This window comes from Clinocottus analis, unplaced genomic scaffold, assembly GCF_023055335.1.
Source record: "Clinocottus analis isolate CAN_PGR_092001 unplaced genomic scaffold, fCliAna1.0.p SCAF_38, whole genome shotgun sequence".
In the NCBI taxonomy this organism is placed as follows: domain Eukaryota; kingdom Metazoa; phylum Chordata; class Actinopteri; order Perciformes; family Cottidae; genus Clinocottus; species Clinocottus analis.
Genome location: NW_027176131.1, coordinates 833,409 through 847,955, shown reverse-complemented (window position 1 = coordinate 847,955; position 14,547 = coordinate 833,409). Strand labels below are relative to the sequence as shown.

General features: G+C 48.1%; 1 protein-coding gene across 2 annotated transcripts in view; it reads right to left on the bottom strand.

Annotated features, from left to right (window-relative positions):
- LOC137799695 (transcription factor SOX-6-like) overlaps positions 1-14,547 on the bottom strand; it is a 103,904-nt gene that overhangs the window by 87,154 nt on the left and 2,203 nt on the right. For both annotated transcript variants that reach the window (XM_068596490.1, XM_068596492.1), the window contains exon 2: positions 3,890-3,959. The gene's annotated coding sequence lies outside the window, so the exon portion shown is untranslated. The remainder of the gene's footprint in view (positions 1-3,889; positions 3,960-14,547) is intronic.

Genomic DNA, 14,547 nt, shown 5'->3' with positions numbered 1-14,547 from the left:
CGTAAATGAATTACACTTCCTCCCCCCTCAGCTGTTGACTCATGGAAGCGCCGGCAAATGCTGCAATGGAGACGACCAGCAGGCACCAGTATGGATAACCAGTTGCACCTTCAGGGAGGTGAGGACGAGTGGAGCGGGTGTTTGCTGAAGAGGAGCATGCATCCCCCTCCTTAAAGTACCCTTTTCCCCGGATAAATCAGAGGTTCAAATATAGATCCGGAGGGCCGCTCTCCTCCTCCACCTCCCTCCTCATCCTCATCCTGTGCATTACCTCATCAGAGGAGGATCTGCCTAAAAGCCGCCGCGGTCACACAACAGACAAAAGCGCTCATCTCCAGGAAGCCGCTGCCGCTGCCTGTGGTTTTGGAGCGAGGAGGAGAGCGGGGGGAAAAAGTGACTCAGCCCCACGGCTCCTTTCTTCTCGCTGCCGACTTAAACGGAGGGATAAAGCGCAGGGGGAGATAATATTTAGAGCAGGCCCCATTTCAAGGGCAATAGAAGAGAGAAAGTGGGGTATGAGCTTGGGTGGTTTGGGAAGTAGCCACGAGGGTCGGCCTGTACTGTTTCTGGCAGAGCGCCTCGCACCGTGGATTTATGTGTAAGTGGGGAGGGAACCGCCGCCGGGCCGGCCCCGCCTCGGAGCGCCGGCCCGCCGCAGCTCCACGAGCCTCTTTTCTTTTAAAAGCGAACCAGATGGGGAGCTCAGACCGGGATGCTGATGAGGCGTGAGTGTGCAAAACACAAACACGCATGCGAGCGCAAAACGCAAATAAATTGATGCAGACAACGCCTGGAAAGCAACTAAATGCAGAACACACAAACATATGTACATGGCGCACGTGCGGCGGCCAGCTGGCACGCACCGACGGGCGAGCTGAGTCGGAGGCGCAGGCGGATGGGTCGCTGGAGCTCGGCTCTCTTTTTTCCCACCGTTTAAATGAGCCGCCCCCTCCTCATACCCTCCAAGAACTTGCAAGGCATTCTGTCCGCCCTCGGCCTAAGTGGGCATGTCATATGTGTGGACAAATCCGATCAATTAAGTCGATGTCCGAGCTCCAGAGGGCATAATAGCTCACTGTTAACATAAGTACTGAGAAACTGCACTAAATTCTGTTAGCCGCTGCCCATTAGCGGCGGTGATTCGTCTTACGCTGCAACGCAGTGGAGTTCACATACGAGCTGGAGGGAAGACGCTGGGACGCACGTTGTTTTTTGGGGGAAGCCAAACAGGTAACCTCAGTGAGTTCATTAGCTCGTTAGCTCATTAGCTTTCCCCAAATCGAACCACCGGCCGCTTGCTGTACGGTAACTTTTCGTAACTCTTTGCAAATGACTGCCATTAGAGCGACCATGCGTAACAACAAAGCTCCGCAAATAGGCCTGTCGCGATGCACGAAGCGGCTGAAATCTTTTCTCAGATTCTCACTGCTACTTACAGCCTACAGCTTGATGTTCAGGCATTCCTACATCTATAAACGCCTCGCTCACACACACACTAGGGCGCTAAATGATCCGAGATCTTATTTCCCTTATCAAGCACTAAACTGACGATGAACACAGTGTGACCAATAAGAACCTGTTTCGAGACAGATTTAGCGCGATGTCCAGTGATGTCGGATCATCTGAAGCATTGGTCGTGGACACGGCTGCAGCTCTTCTGATCAAAGCCGCTGGACGCAGCGTGTCCAGTGCGGCCTTGACTTAGCGAATCCTCCAACAAAAGACACCCACTTCCTTCCAAAGATATTATAAAATGTTCCTGTCACGACGCAATCGGCGCCCTAGAAAGACTCTAATTTTGTTTGGAGGGTCCACTTGTCATCTCACCGCCATGTAATTAGATCTGAAAAGCAATCGCATTTTAAAAAGACACCATAACGTGATTTCAAGTTTCCAGATGAATTGATGAAGTTAGGGGGGAGAAGGGCTTCGAGGGAACCAAAAGTGGCCTAAGTGGTCCGGCTTCTCCCCCCAGATAACGACACAATCCCTTTCTTCAAACGCGAGGCAATTAGCCGGAGGAAGTAAATGGACGAGGCCAGTATTGATTACTGTCACGTTTTGGATAGTTTTATTGCTCTTTAATCAGTAGTCTGACTGTGAAGCATTAAAAAAGCATCTGTCACGTTAGCTAGTTGCATCTGTCAGCGTTAGCTAGTTGCATCTGTCACGTTAGCTAGTTGCATCTGTCACGTTAGCTAGTTGCATCTGTCAGCGTTAGCTAGTTGCATCTGTCAGCGTTAGCTAGTTGCATCTGTCACGTTAGCTAGTTGCATCCGTCACGTTAGCTAGTTGCATCCGTCACGTTAGCTAGTTGCATCTGTCAGCGTTAGCTAGTTGCATCTGTCAGCGTTAGCTAGTTGCATCTGTCAGCGTTAGCTAGTTGCATCTGTCAGAGTTAGCTAGTTGCATCTGTCAGAGTTAGCTAGTTGCATCTGTCAGCGTTAGCTAGTTGCATCTGTCACGTTAGCTAGTTGCATCTGTCATGTTAGCTAGTTGCATCTGTCACGTCAGCTAGTTGCATCTGTCAGCGTTAGCTAGTTGCATCTGTCAGAGTTAGCTAGTTGCATCTGTCAGCGTTAGCTAGTTGCATCTGTCAGAGTTAGCTAGTTGCATCTGTCATGTTAGCTAGTTGCATCTGTCAGAGTTAGCTAGTTGCATCTGTCAGCGTTAGCTAGTTGCATCTGTCAGCGTTAGCTAGTTGCATCTGTCACGTTAGCTAGTTGCATCTGTCAGCGTTAGCTAGTTGCATCTGTCACGTCAGCTAGTTGCATCTGTCACGTCAGCTAGTTGCATCTGTCAGCGTTAGCTAGTTGCATCTGTCAGCGTTAGCTAGTTGCATAGTTGCATCTGTCACGTTAGCTAGTTGCATCTGTCAGCGTTAGCTAGTTGCATAGTTGCATCTGTCACGTCAGCTAGTTGCATCTGTCACGTTAGCTAGTTGCTCCACACTTGTGTTACGAGCCTTTAAAATGAAGCTTTGTGTACTTGTGATATCTTGTCACCGGTCAGTACCCCCCCCCTACCCCCCCCCCCCCCCCCCCCCCTCCGGGTGGGAACCATAACTCCAGATTGTGATACAACACGATTCACACCAGCCATAAATCAAGCCTTTGAAACCCAACCCCTCCACCAGCCAGCGGGACACAGATTATCGCCCACAACAGAACACTGAGGCCTGTCTGTCCGCCGTGCGAGCGAGTAGCCAGCGAGGCCACTTGTTGACCTGGCAGTGACACGGCTCAAGGGCCACTGGAGAGGCCCTTAATAAGTATTCTTAAACAGGGGGATTAGCCAGATGGTCAGATCGCTCTTTTCTCCAACCTCTCCCATCTGTACATTTCATATGTCTCTGCTGAAGCCATCAGCGTCGGCCGCGGCAGCTTAATTTGGGCTAGTGTTACCTACGGCACTATTTGACTCCAGATATAATCTTTATTGCTCGCGGGGAGAAAGTCCATTAAAAGGAACATACTGTAGGTCCCCGGCGCTGAAAGCTTCCTGGAGCGACGCCTGTGTGCGAGTCTTTAAAAGACCCCTTTCTTCAGCGCAGTGAAAGCGGCCATTGAGGGAACCAACGCTGAACCGGAGAGGAGGTCTGCGCTGCCGCGGAACAAATCAAAAGCGTTCTGTATGTGCCGAGGCCGAGGACATGCACAGAGTGGGCTTCAGTTGTGTTAACGTGGACTAACACACACACACACACCTCACACACACACACACACACACTTTGCAGGCTGCTGTCGGGGGGTTGCTCCGTTACGGCTGCGAGGAAACAATCACGTGTTCCTCTATGAAAGCTTATTATCTGCCATTTGGGTGGGAACAATCATCCAGAGGGCCAAACAGAAGCGGCGGTAAAGTGGAAGGAAATTTAAGAAAAACTTACAGAATTAAGAGACTTCAACTCCAACACCCTCTTCTCACTTGCGGACGACTTTAAAATGCATGAACGTCACCTGGAAGAGAGAAACACACAGAGAGAAAACATTATTATCATGTTACTTTCATCGTCATTTTAGGAATATTTTCACCCCCTGAAGTCTAGTTTAGTATATTAAAATGATTCTCTGGTGAAGATAAATAACATTTTACATGGTTTTCACTACAAATTGTACTGCGGTGGCGGCAGAAAACTATTATTATCATATTATCATGAATATCTTTATCACTTTTTGTCACATGGTGTCTGGAGTTCCCAGAGAAATCATGTGACTCCTTCCTTCCTCCACAGCTTGAGAACAACCTGTGTAAAGGTGCACCTCATATTTAAAACAAGCCAATCAGAGCAGGGCTTTTGGGGGGGGGGGGGGATTTAAAGAGACAGTGTTATAGAAACCCCAAAATTACCCCTTTAAAGCCGGGGCAAGTATGAATATATAATTTATTAATCCCCAAGGGGAAATTTGTTGACGAAGCAGCAGCTTAGGAACACAAAATAAAATATAACACAACAGAGATGACAGATTATACAAAATAAAATAGAATAAAAATAGCTGAGATGAAAGATATGCACAGCGTATTAATGTAAGAAATTAAATTAAATGTAAAGAGTAGAAAAGTGCAAATACACAAAGTATGTATGAGCAAGTGTAAGTGCACAAAAATGTGTGCAGTGATTAATTGGCCCACAGAGGATCTGACATGATGTGTTTTGTCTTATTGCCGTCGGCAGGAACGTCTTCCTGTGTCTGACATCTGAACCAAAACCATCTGCACGGCTCAAGAGGTTTCATGTCGTGTCGTCTGAAGCGAGCGTTTCAAAGAGCAGCAGAGTGCATTTTAATGGAAGCTGATTCTTCACGTCCCGCTAACAAATTGAGGTTTGACCAAAGCATGAAAACCTGGACTGCAACGAGCGTTCTGCAGCCCAGCGGAGGCCGACTCGCTGCTCCTGCAGCGGACGACCGGGACCGAACAGAGGATCAGTGTGTCTCCGGCAAGGAGCTTTAACTGCAACGCAAAGTCTAACAAACCACAAACGGCGCGCTCCTCGAACGCAGCTTTGAAGTCTAAAAATCTGCCTTAATGCAGTTAGCGACGCTCTGATATTTTCTCCCCCAAAAAGATTGATTGTTGGCCGAGTGGAGGACGCTCGCTCCGTCATCAAGGGGACAGCTAATCGCTAAACCTGCCTGGTTTAAATAGAGCACTCAGGAAGCTAACCGGGGGTCAGCTCCATTAGAGCCTCGCACGCACACAAAGCGCACACTGTCGGCCTTTCACTCGGCCGGGGTCGCGGACAACAAATAACATCAAAGAGGTCAAGCTGCCGACGGAGCGCTTTGAAGGACACGCCAGAGACCTCGGAGTGGAGGGAGGACGGCGAGCGAGTCTTAATTGAGAGTGGGAGGCGGCTAATTAAAGAAGAAAAAAAACAGAGGCGGACACACAACAAGCACACACAACAAGCACACACAACAAGCACACACAACAAGCACACACAACAAGCACACACAACAAGCACACACAGCGCGGCGGCGTTCCTCCGACACCGCAACACAATATCTAAGTAGCACAAAGAGCGCCACACAAAACAGGCCTTTGATTCCACAATTTGAGGCTAATTGAGAACAATGAAGAAAAAGAAGAAGAAGAAGAAGAAGAAAAAGGCAAACATTGGGCAACGTGTGATCTTTTATTCATGCCTCTTATAATAATCAACCAAATGATTCTCTCTTGGATCTCTCTGTTTTCCTCTCAGGGCACAATTACAGGCAATTCTGACTAAAACAACTCAAAGGCTCTTCCACTAAGAGTTTCTTGTGATAATGATAATTGGAACAAATAGTCGGGCAAAACACACACTTGTGTGAAAAAAAGCAACTTCTGTCTTTCTTCTTTCTTTCTTTCGGAGAAGAAGCGGTTACTCAACACACACCGAGGAGCCCGGCCTCCCGGAGCCTTTCAGCGCCGCTCGCGCTCGCCGGCGCTCGCCGACCCGTCTGAACACGTTCCAGATGTCGTCAGAACCAGTTATTCCGTTTCCTTACTTTTCTCGTCTTTTTTGTGTTCTTACCCCCCTCCTCTTCCTCCTCCTCCTCCTCCTCCTCCTCCTTCTCTTCCTCCTCCCCCTCCTCCTCCTCCTCCTCCTTCTCTTCCTCCTCCTCCTCCTCCTTCTCCTCTTCCTCTTCCTCCTCCTCCTCCTCCTCCTCCTCCTCCTCCTCCTTCTCCTCCTCCTCCCCCCCCTCCTCTTCCTCCTCCTCCTCCTCCTCCTCCCCCCTCCATTCCTCCGCTCTCCACACGCCCTGCCACTCATCTGCAGATGGCAGATCTGACACCTGGAGGATGCTGGGTAATCAGAGAGACAGCTGGCTGCCCAGTGGAGAAGAGTCGCTGCAAAACGCACAGGCTTCTCTCACACACACACACACACACACACACATTCGGCATTAGCCTCGTGTGCAGAAAACACACTAACACACACACGCTAACACACACCCCGACCGACATGTAGATGTACATGTGAACATGTGAACATGTGAACGCTCTCCAGCTTTCGTTTAAAGGTGCATTTCCAGTTTGTTGATTCGTAGAATCGGGGCGTGGCGCTGAAGATGAGTGCGACTGTGTGCAGACGTTTTACGACTCATCGAGGGCGTGGCACCAGAGTTCATAAATGTAGATGTATTTCAATGAGACTTTTGAAGAATATTAACGCCTGCGGGAACAGCCACATCAATACAGGAGCTGTTGTTTCTTCAACTGAGGCTTCAAGCCAAGACAAAGAAAACAGGGTCGTAATTCAGTATTGTCATCTTTTGGCTCCAAGTGGAATCATAAAGTCACGATATAAAAGTGCTGCGCTATTGATTTACAGTTCGTAAACCCAGCTTGTGAAGCGAATATCTCTGTTGGTTCTGTTTGATACTAGGAGACGCATGCTCTCCCAGCGCTGAGGCGAGCTGACAGGAAGCGGCCGGCGGCCGTGAAGCCGTCCAGCTCCTCCTGACAACTGCAGGAAGTAACAGCTACCTCTTGGCTCGCTGTCCAACTGCTGCACAACGCCACGTGTTCCCCCGGACCGCTGCGGAAAAGCAACTCGGAGCGGCAGAAGTAGAAAAAGGCCTTTTCTGTTTTTCCAAAGCCGAGACATCGGTAACAAGAGAGGTCAGCGACATGCCGCACGTCAAGGAGGAACACTGGGTCGCATTCGCGAGCGGCGGCTGCACCTGCACAATGAATGCACGCATTCAAACGCAACTAAATACGCACACGCGTCCCAAATGTTGCCTTGTCGCAGCTGCCGGTGCCACTTGTGCGGACGCGGCCGCACCGGAGTCGGAAACAATGGATCTTTATGAGGCGGGAGCTCCCTCAATGAGCTCGGCGCCGCATGAGGCTCCATGGGAAACGAAATATGCTTCCAACGAATCATGTGGGCAATTAAACCAGAAAGCGCTTCACGCGACCCACAAGCGATGAGCTCATAGCACACGTGGACTCCTCCAATTAGCGCCGATCTATTATTTTACTGCATTTCACACACAATCAATCACAAGTTGCCTCTGATAGACGTCAAACCTGAGACGTGTGAGGCTTCACGCGACGTCTGAGAGCTCGCTCTTTGATGAGAGGTGGCAGATGTCGGTCCTGTTACTCTGCTGCCAAAACAGGTTTACTGCGTATCATTTGCTCCGACTAATATGTTTGGGAGAAAACGTATAACTGCTGTCTTTATTAAAATAAAGAAAATCACAGAAATAATTGCGATTAACGATGTTATTGACAATTTTTTGCATCTGATATAATGACAATATGTTAGTATTATAATGCAGCTGCTTCCTCTTAAAGAACAATTTACTTTAAGTCTTAGGAATATTCAGACTTTGCATTTGGACGCGTGAACATGTATTAAAAATATTTACTAAAATAAAGAAAATAGCACAGACTCTTCTAATAAAGGTGGAAAACTCTGCTGCTGAGTCTCACATCACATTGAATAAAATGCTTTTTATTTAATTTTAACACAACAGCAATACCGACAGCGTGCGATCATTTTATAACAAAAGAAAAGTATTGAGGCCGTGTCCATGTATTGTAGTAAAGGTGGGAAACGTTAAAATAATCAACGTTAATAAATTGTACAATACTCACGAGGTAAAAAAAGATCGAGGTCATGACCATAAAAAAGATCGAGGCTATGTCATATATTCTACAATAAAACAATAAACGTCTCAACATAAATGTAAAAAGATTGAGGCTGTGTCCATATATTGTACGTTAAATCAATAATGTAGAAAGATCGAGGTTATGTCCATACATCGTATAATAAATCAATCATTAAAAAAGATCGAGGCTGTGTTCATACATCGTACAATAAGTCGATAATGTAAAAAGATCGAGGCTGTGTCCGTATCTTTAATCCAACAATCTGGGATTAAAGCGCTCTGACCTCGCTCCACAGAGCAGAACTTTGATCCCGTTTGGGTCGAAGCTGATAAAAGCTTCCTTCAGGTGGGAGGAAAGATAATGTTTCCCTGTAAATGTTTTGTGGTTTTGTTGCTAAAAGAAGAAGAAAAGCACAGATATGCATGTGGGTGGGCAAACCGCTGCAGAACACCTTTAATAGGTGGAATGAGGGAAGGGGATGTTTGCATGAGTGAAAAGCTTTTGTGTTCCCTTCACAAAAGACCGAGGTGAACATTAGAGAGGCTTAAGTGACAACATGTATTCTCTCCTAAGTCGCTGTTAACATGAAATATTGCAAAAGTGAAGGGCGGGAGGGCGGGGGGGTTGGAAGGGGCAAGCGCCAGCACATACGTCTCAACCTCGCCCCTCTGCTCACTACCCCGAGGAGATTACATTATGGCGCTCGCCATTGTCCCGCTTCTTCAAGACAAAGCCTGTTCCACTGTGCAAACAGCACGCCTTTGGAAAGATTGTAAAAACAAGAGGCGAATGTCAAAGGCAGAAGTGAATAGGATCTCTGGCTGCTTTTGTCGAGCGGGTAAGGTATGCACAAACACATCGCTGCGTGACAGAGAAGAAAGGAGGGCCTTGTGGGGGAAAGGAGCCGGAAAAAAAGTTGGAGCGTCTTCGCATGAAAAGGCCAATACCGTGAGAAGTCGCCTGTCTGACTCCTGGGTCTATAGAAGAGGAAGAAGAAGAGGAAGAGGAGAAAAAGCTCCGCGAGCATTTGGATGAAAGACCCCAAAAACACACAGGAGACATGACGGCAAAACACCCGGCCTGAAGTCATGAAGTCATGACCTACGGCTGCAGAGACAGGGAGGAAACACGATTCTGGAGTATAGAAAATTAAGCTTTTTATGTATCGCATCCATCAGGAAAGAACATTTTCTTCATTTGCTGCAAAGTGATATCAGATGTATGAGGAGCGAGCCAACTGTCACCGCCGTCACGACCCCCAAACAAGGCTTTAGCTGTCAGGGGCAATAACGAGGCCGACCTCGGCTCCCTTTTAATTTACAAGGCCAGCGCCGGGCCTGTAATTAATTGCTGCGTGCATAAATGTAAATGAGTCCGCTGGGAAAGCAGAGCGAGAGGAGAAAAAAAAACGTCCGTCAAGCCAATATTCCAGCAGGGAGTAATCTGCGAGAGAGGTAAATGATTTAGAGGACGGAGCACAAATCTGCAGCTCCGTAAAAAAAAAACTAAACACGGAGACGTTCGGCTGAGATGGAGGAGGTGGTCGTCAAGAACGGAAGAAGAAGAAGAAGAAGAAGAAGAAGAAGAAGAAACACACAGTGGTAGCAATAAAAATTAAATGTTTGAGTTCAATCTCCTCCCACACGCGTCTCCAATTTGTATTCATCAGACAAAAAAAACACACATTTTGTCTCAAACTGCATCGTCCTCTTCTGAAGAATCAATACACACGTTTAATTTTAAAGCGTGACACAAACGCCGGCCTTTTTTTCATGCATGTGTAAGTGCATTGTTTCTGCTTCTTGCCTGCTGCAGGTCAGCGAGGTTATTGATCATCCGCGACGCTGCATTGCTCAGTCCTCGTACCTTCACGAGGCGACTCGCACTCTGGATTGGAGCCGTTTAAAAAAGGTTAAACTCTCCTGGCGGGAGGGAAGTCGATGGAGGATATTTTAAGCAGCGCTGACACATTTACACTCATTTGCAGCTGGAAATGTACGAGTTCAACGCCGCGGGCCACAGAGAACGCTCCTCACGAGGAACCGGGCGGACGGACAAGTTTCATAACTATTAACTGTGTAAATCAAGACTCTTTGCATAAATAATACCGCATTCCTTTCAGTTCAATTCAGTAGCTCCAAAATCACAAATTAGTCGACATCCCCGACGTCCTCGTGTGTGAGTAAGTGTTTGGGGTTTGACGCACAGCGTGACCTCGTCCATCATCCCTTCACCTTAAAGCCAGGGAGCTGCACAGAAAGAAAGAAGAGGAGCGAGCTGGGAGAAAACGCGCTGTAATTAATGGCCGCCCTCCTTCGTAAACGTCCGGCACAAAAAGGGACGCCGCTTAACTCCCTCAACGGGCAAACTGTAGCCTGTTGAAAATGTGAGGAAAACATGTGAAATCCACAATGTGAGGCAAAGTAGGTGACACACACACTCTCACACACACACACACACACACACACACACGGCAGACCACAATAGCGTCTTTATGACATAAGCTCCTTTTCACGACGCTGCTTTTACAAAGGCAAATGAGATTTTTTTTCTTTCCCATAGCGAGCCTTCCAGCAATAACAATTGACATCACGGGCCGGCCTGCGTATGTTTCCTGTGTTCAACGGGGAGACGCAGTGTAAGCTCCTGCAGCATGAGACCAAGCAGCTTTGCTGAGGCAGCGATTTCCCTCCCCGAAAGCAGCAGGAACCCCGACTGGAGGGGACCGAGGCAAAGGGACGTTTTATTCGGTTACGCACACCGGCAGCCGGCCGAGCCGAAGGAACCGCTCATACAGCGGTGCGACAGTCCTGATCGGTTGTTTTGGGGGGTTTGGGTGTTGTCCTCGCTTGGGGCTGAATTGGTCAAAAGGGCCCGACAGGTTGGGTCCCCACGATGCTGCTTGTGTGTGTGTGTGTGTGTGTGTGTGTGTGTGTGTGTGTGTGTGTGTGTGTGTGTGTGTGAGGAACCCTCTGGCATAAATGTCAGCGGGCCCGCCACACCATGTAGAGTGTGTTGGGTTACGTGGCGGAAACCCGAGGTCTGAGCCCCGTCAGCTGGACACCCGAGCCAGCGCCGCTAACGCCGCTAACGCCGCTAACGCCTCCGCTAACGCCAACCCCGAACGCCGCACGCTTCCACACTTGTGCTAATCCGGCAGGCGTGTACAGAACGTAGCGTGCAGGAGACATGAGCGGTGTCTCTTTTCTCATGAATACACTCCACGCGGCCGCACATTTTGTGTGAGTGTCTTGCAGTTTAACTCGACGTCTTATTCCATAAATCATTTAGCGTGTGAACACAATCGTGGAACGCGTTCATCTCTTAAACTCTGCAACATTACATAGAGAATATCCGTTTGAACATTTGTTTATCTCCACTTGCAGAAGAAAGCAGCTTGTTTAAAGGCACCGAAGCTGAAGTTTGACTTTATAACATCTAGAAAAAGTGATGTAGAGATCTTCCTCTCTTCTTTCTTATTTTCCTGTCTCCTCTATCTCTCCACCGCGAGCCCAAAACACTCGCCGCCATCTCACGATGACAACGACTCGATTAAAGACTTCTTCATGGAGACCGCGGCGCCGCCCTTTGCGTGGACAAGCTGGACGACGACCAGCTGGGTTTTTTTGGGGCTTTTTTCGGTGGGCGGGACCTCGCTATCTGGGCTTCGCCGCAGGTTCATTCCAGACCTCGCATCCCATCCGAGAAACCCCACGCTGCCACGCCCCATTACTCCAAACCACGAGGGGGTGAAGTGAAGGTTAGCTGCTGGTGGAGGGCAGCGCCACCAAAGACTGTTGAACACTAAAACAACAATGCGCTCATGAGCTCAGAGGACGACCCGCCGCGCTTCTTTGCAGCTGTTTTGTAGATGTGAAGCGATTATTCTTTTTCCGTTTCCCTCGTCTCTCGTCTTCGTCCCGGAGCGAAAGCTTAATTGTCACTTATTATAAAAAAAAGTACGTCATGAGCGGCTGGAACAAAGGAGGGAAGAGCCTCTCCAGACGACGCCTAATCATCCCCGACGGGAGGATCACGCCGCCCGGCGAGTGAGTGAGTGAGTGTGCACCTCCGTGTCTGTCCGCCGAGAGTCAAGCCGAGGCGGACTTCATGATGTTTTGTTTTTCCCCGTTATGGCGGCGTGCCGCGAGGACACGCCCCCGACACGCCCCCTGACAGATATATATATATATATATATATATATATATATATATATATATATATATATATATATATATATATATATATATATATATATATATTTTAACCCTCCCATTACGTTTGGGGTCAATTTGATCCTATTCGATGTTTAACGTCTCTAAATAAATGGTTAACATTATTGTTTTTGCTTCATATCTCATGACATGATGAAATGTTTTAATGTCCTGAACTCGTCTCGTCACATCGGTGTTTTTTGGGGTCAAATTGTTTTTTTTCACTGTGTAAAACAGGAAATATCAACATTTGACACACGTTGGTTGTTTTGGATGATATCGCGGTCGCTATAAAATACAATTGAACAACCTTCAGAAGGTTTTAGGGAACTAAACTCACTTAATAATTAAAAAAGTGTGCAGCTGATTTAACATCAGCTGTTAAACTAAACAGCATTTCCTGTGTTTATGATTCAATTGTTTTAAAGAGCACATCAGTGTTTTTCTGGCCTCTTAATTCTATTATATTGATTGATTGATTGATTTTTTTGCCAGCTCAGTCATGCACTGTTGCATTGTGGGAAATGTAGGTTGGAGCTTTTCCCCAGAGGGAACTCAAAGTTACAGGATATGAGATCACAACCTTCTGGATGTGCAGCATTAAAGTGCTGCTTTCAATGCTGCTTTTCTTACTTCTGAACAAAACATTTTATTTCTCTCACAGACAATCGTCATTGTGAAGGTCGCTCGCCCGGCTTCTCTCTCTCTCTCCAGGCTTTCATATCTCCCTTCAAATGACTGTCTGACCTCGTTTACACAACGCAGCGATATCGGCTTGTTTTTCTTATCGAACAAAATGAGTCATGTTCAATAGAGAGCAAAGTAAATCCCGTCTTTTGTAAAGTTGCAGCAAAGAAAGCCGGCGATACGCGTGTTTGCTCAGTGTGCAGCGAACACAGGCGGCCTTTCCCTCCTCCACAAACACTCGTGTGTTATCTCTCCTCCTCTCACGGGGGAGAAACAACTCGCATCGCTACAACAGCAGCTAACACCTGAGAGCGCCGGCGCGCTAACGACTCGTTTCTGTCTTTTGTTTGCCGACAGATGAGTGAACCTTCAAAAGCTTTCATTCGATTGTAAAAAAACCTTCCAGGAACCGAGCCCCACCCATCTGGTTCCTAAACCAACCCGACCAGGAGATGTTTGCACGACGGCAGCCATTGTCCCGTGTTGACTCTCTGCATTACGCTAAGCACACGGAGGGTTTCTCACCCGAGCCGGGAGTCGACTCCGAGCGCTGAACCAGAAATACGAGCGAGGAGACGACCGTTCAGCCGCCGATCCTCTCGGAGGGACCTCGGCTTGAAGCCCGGAGGGCAAACAGGAAGCAGAGGAGCGTCTGCAGGCTGCAGGACCTGCAGACGCTCCTGCAGGCTGCAGGAGCGTCTGCAGGACCTGCAGGAGCGTCTGCAGGACCTGCAGACGCTCCTGCAGGACCTGCAGGAGCGTCTGCAGGTCCTGCAGGAGCGTCTGCAGCCTGCAGGTCCTGCAGAGACACAAGGCCACAACGCCGGGCTTTAAGGGGCCGGCGTCGCCACCTGGCCACCTGGTCACCTGGTCACGCCCCCTTTTTTGCCGTCTACTTTGAGAAGCAGCACAAGTCTGCAGCCTGAAAACCAAGAGAAGCGACCACAACTCTTCACTCTGGTGTTTTATGCCCAGAGGCAACTGTGCCCAACATTTTTCCAGGACTCCTTTCTTCTTTTTCTTCTTCTTCTTCTTCTTCTTCTTCTTCTTCTTCTTCTTCTTCTTCTTCTTCTTCTTCTTCTCTCTCTCTTTCTTTCTTGGCATTTGTTTTTTTGGGCCGCTGCTCTCAGAGGAGCTTAGTCGCCCGTCAAAGTGCAAACCGAGGAAAGAAAAAAGGGATGAATTATGTGTTTTTACGATGATTCTCCTCACAGGGAAACAATGAAGAGCGACGAGGTCTCCATGAGCGAGCAGCAGAGGCTAATAACTAGCGGTGGCTAATCTGTTTTACAAGCGACATCAGAGAAGCTTTTGTTTCTTTTTGGGCCGAGAAGAACACGGAGAGAAGCGACTTCCTTCAGTTCATTTTGATTTTCATCACAAAACCTCAGTTTGACTTTCCTGCGTCGCATTGTTTAACTTTGGAAACTAAACACTGTGAAGTCACGAAGTCCTGAAGTCCTGAAGTCCTGAAGTCCTGAAGTCGTGAATTCATGAAGTCGTGAAGTCCTGAAGTCCTGAAGTCCTGAAGTC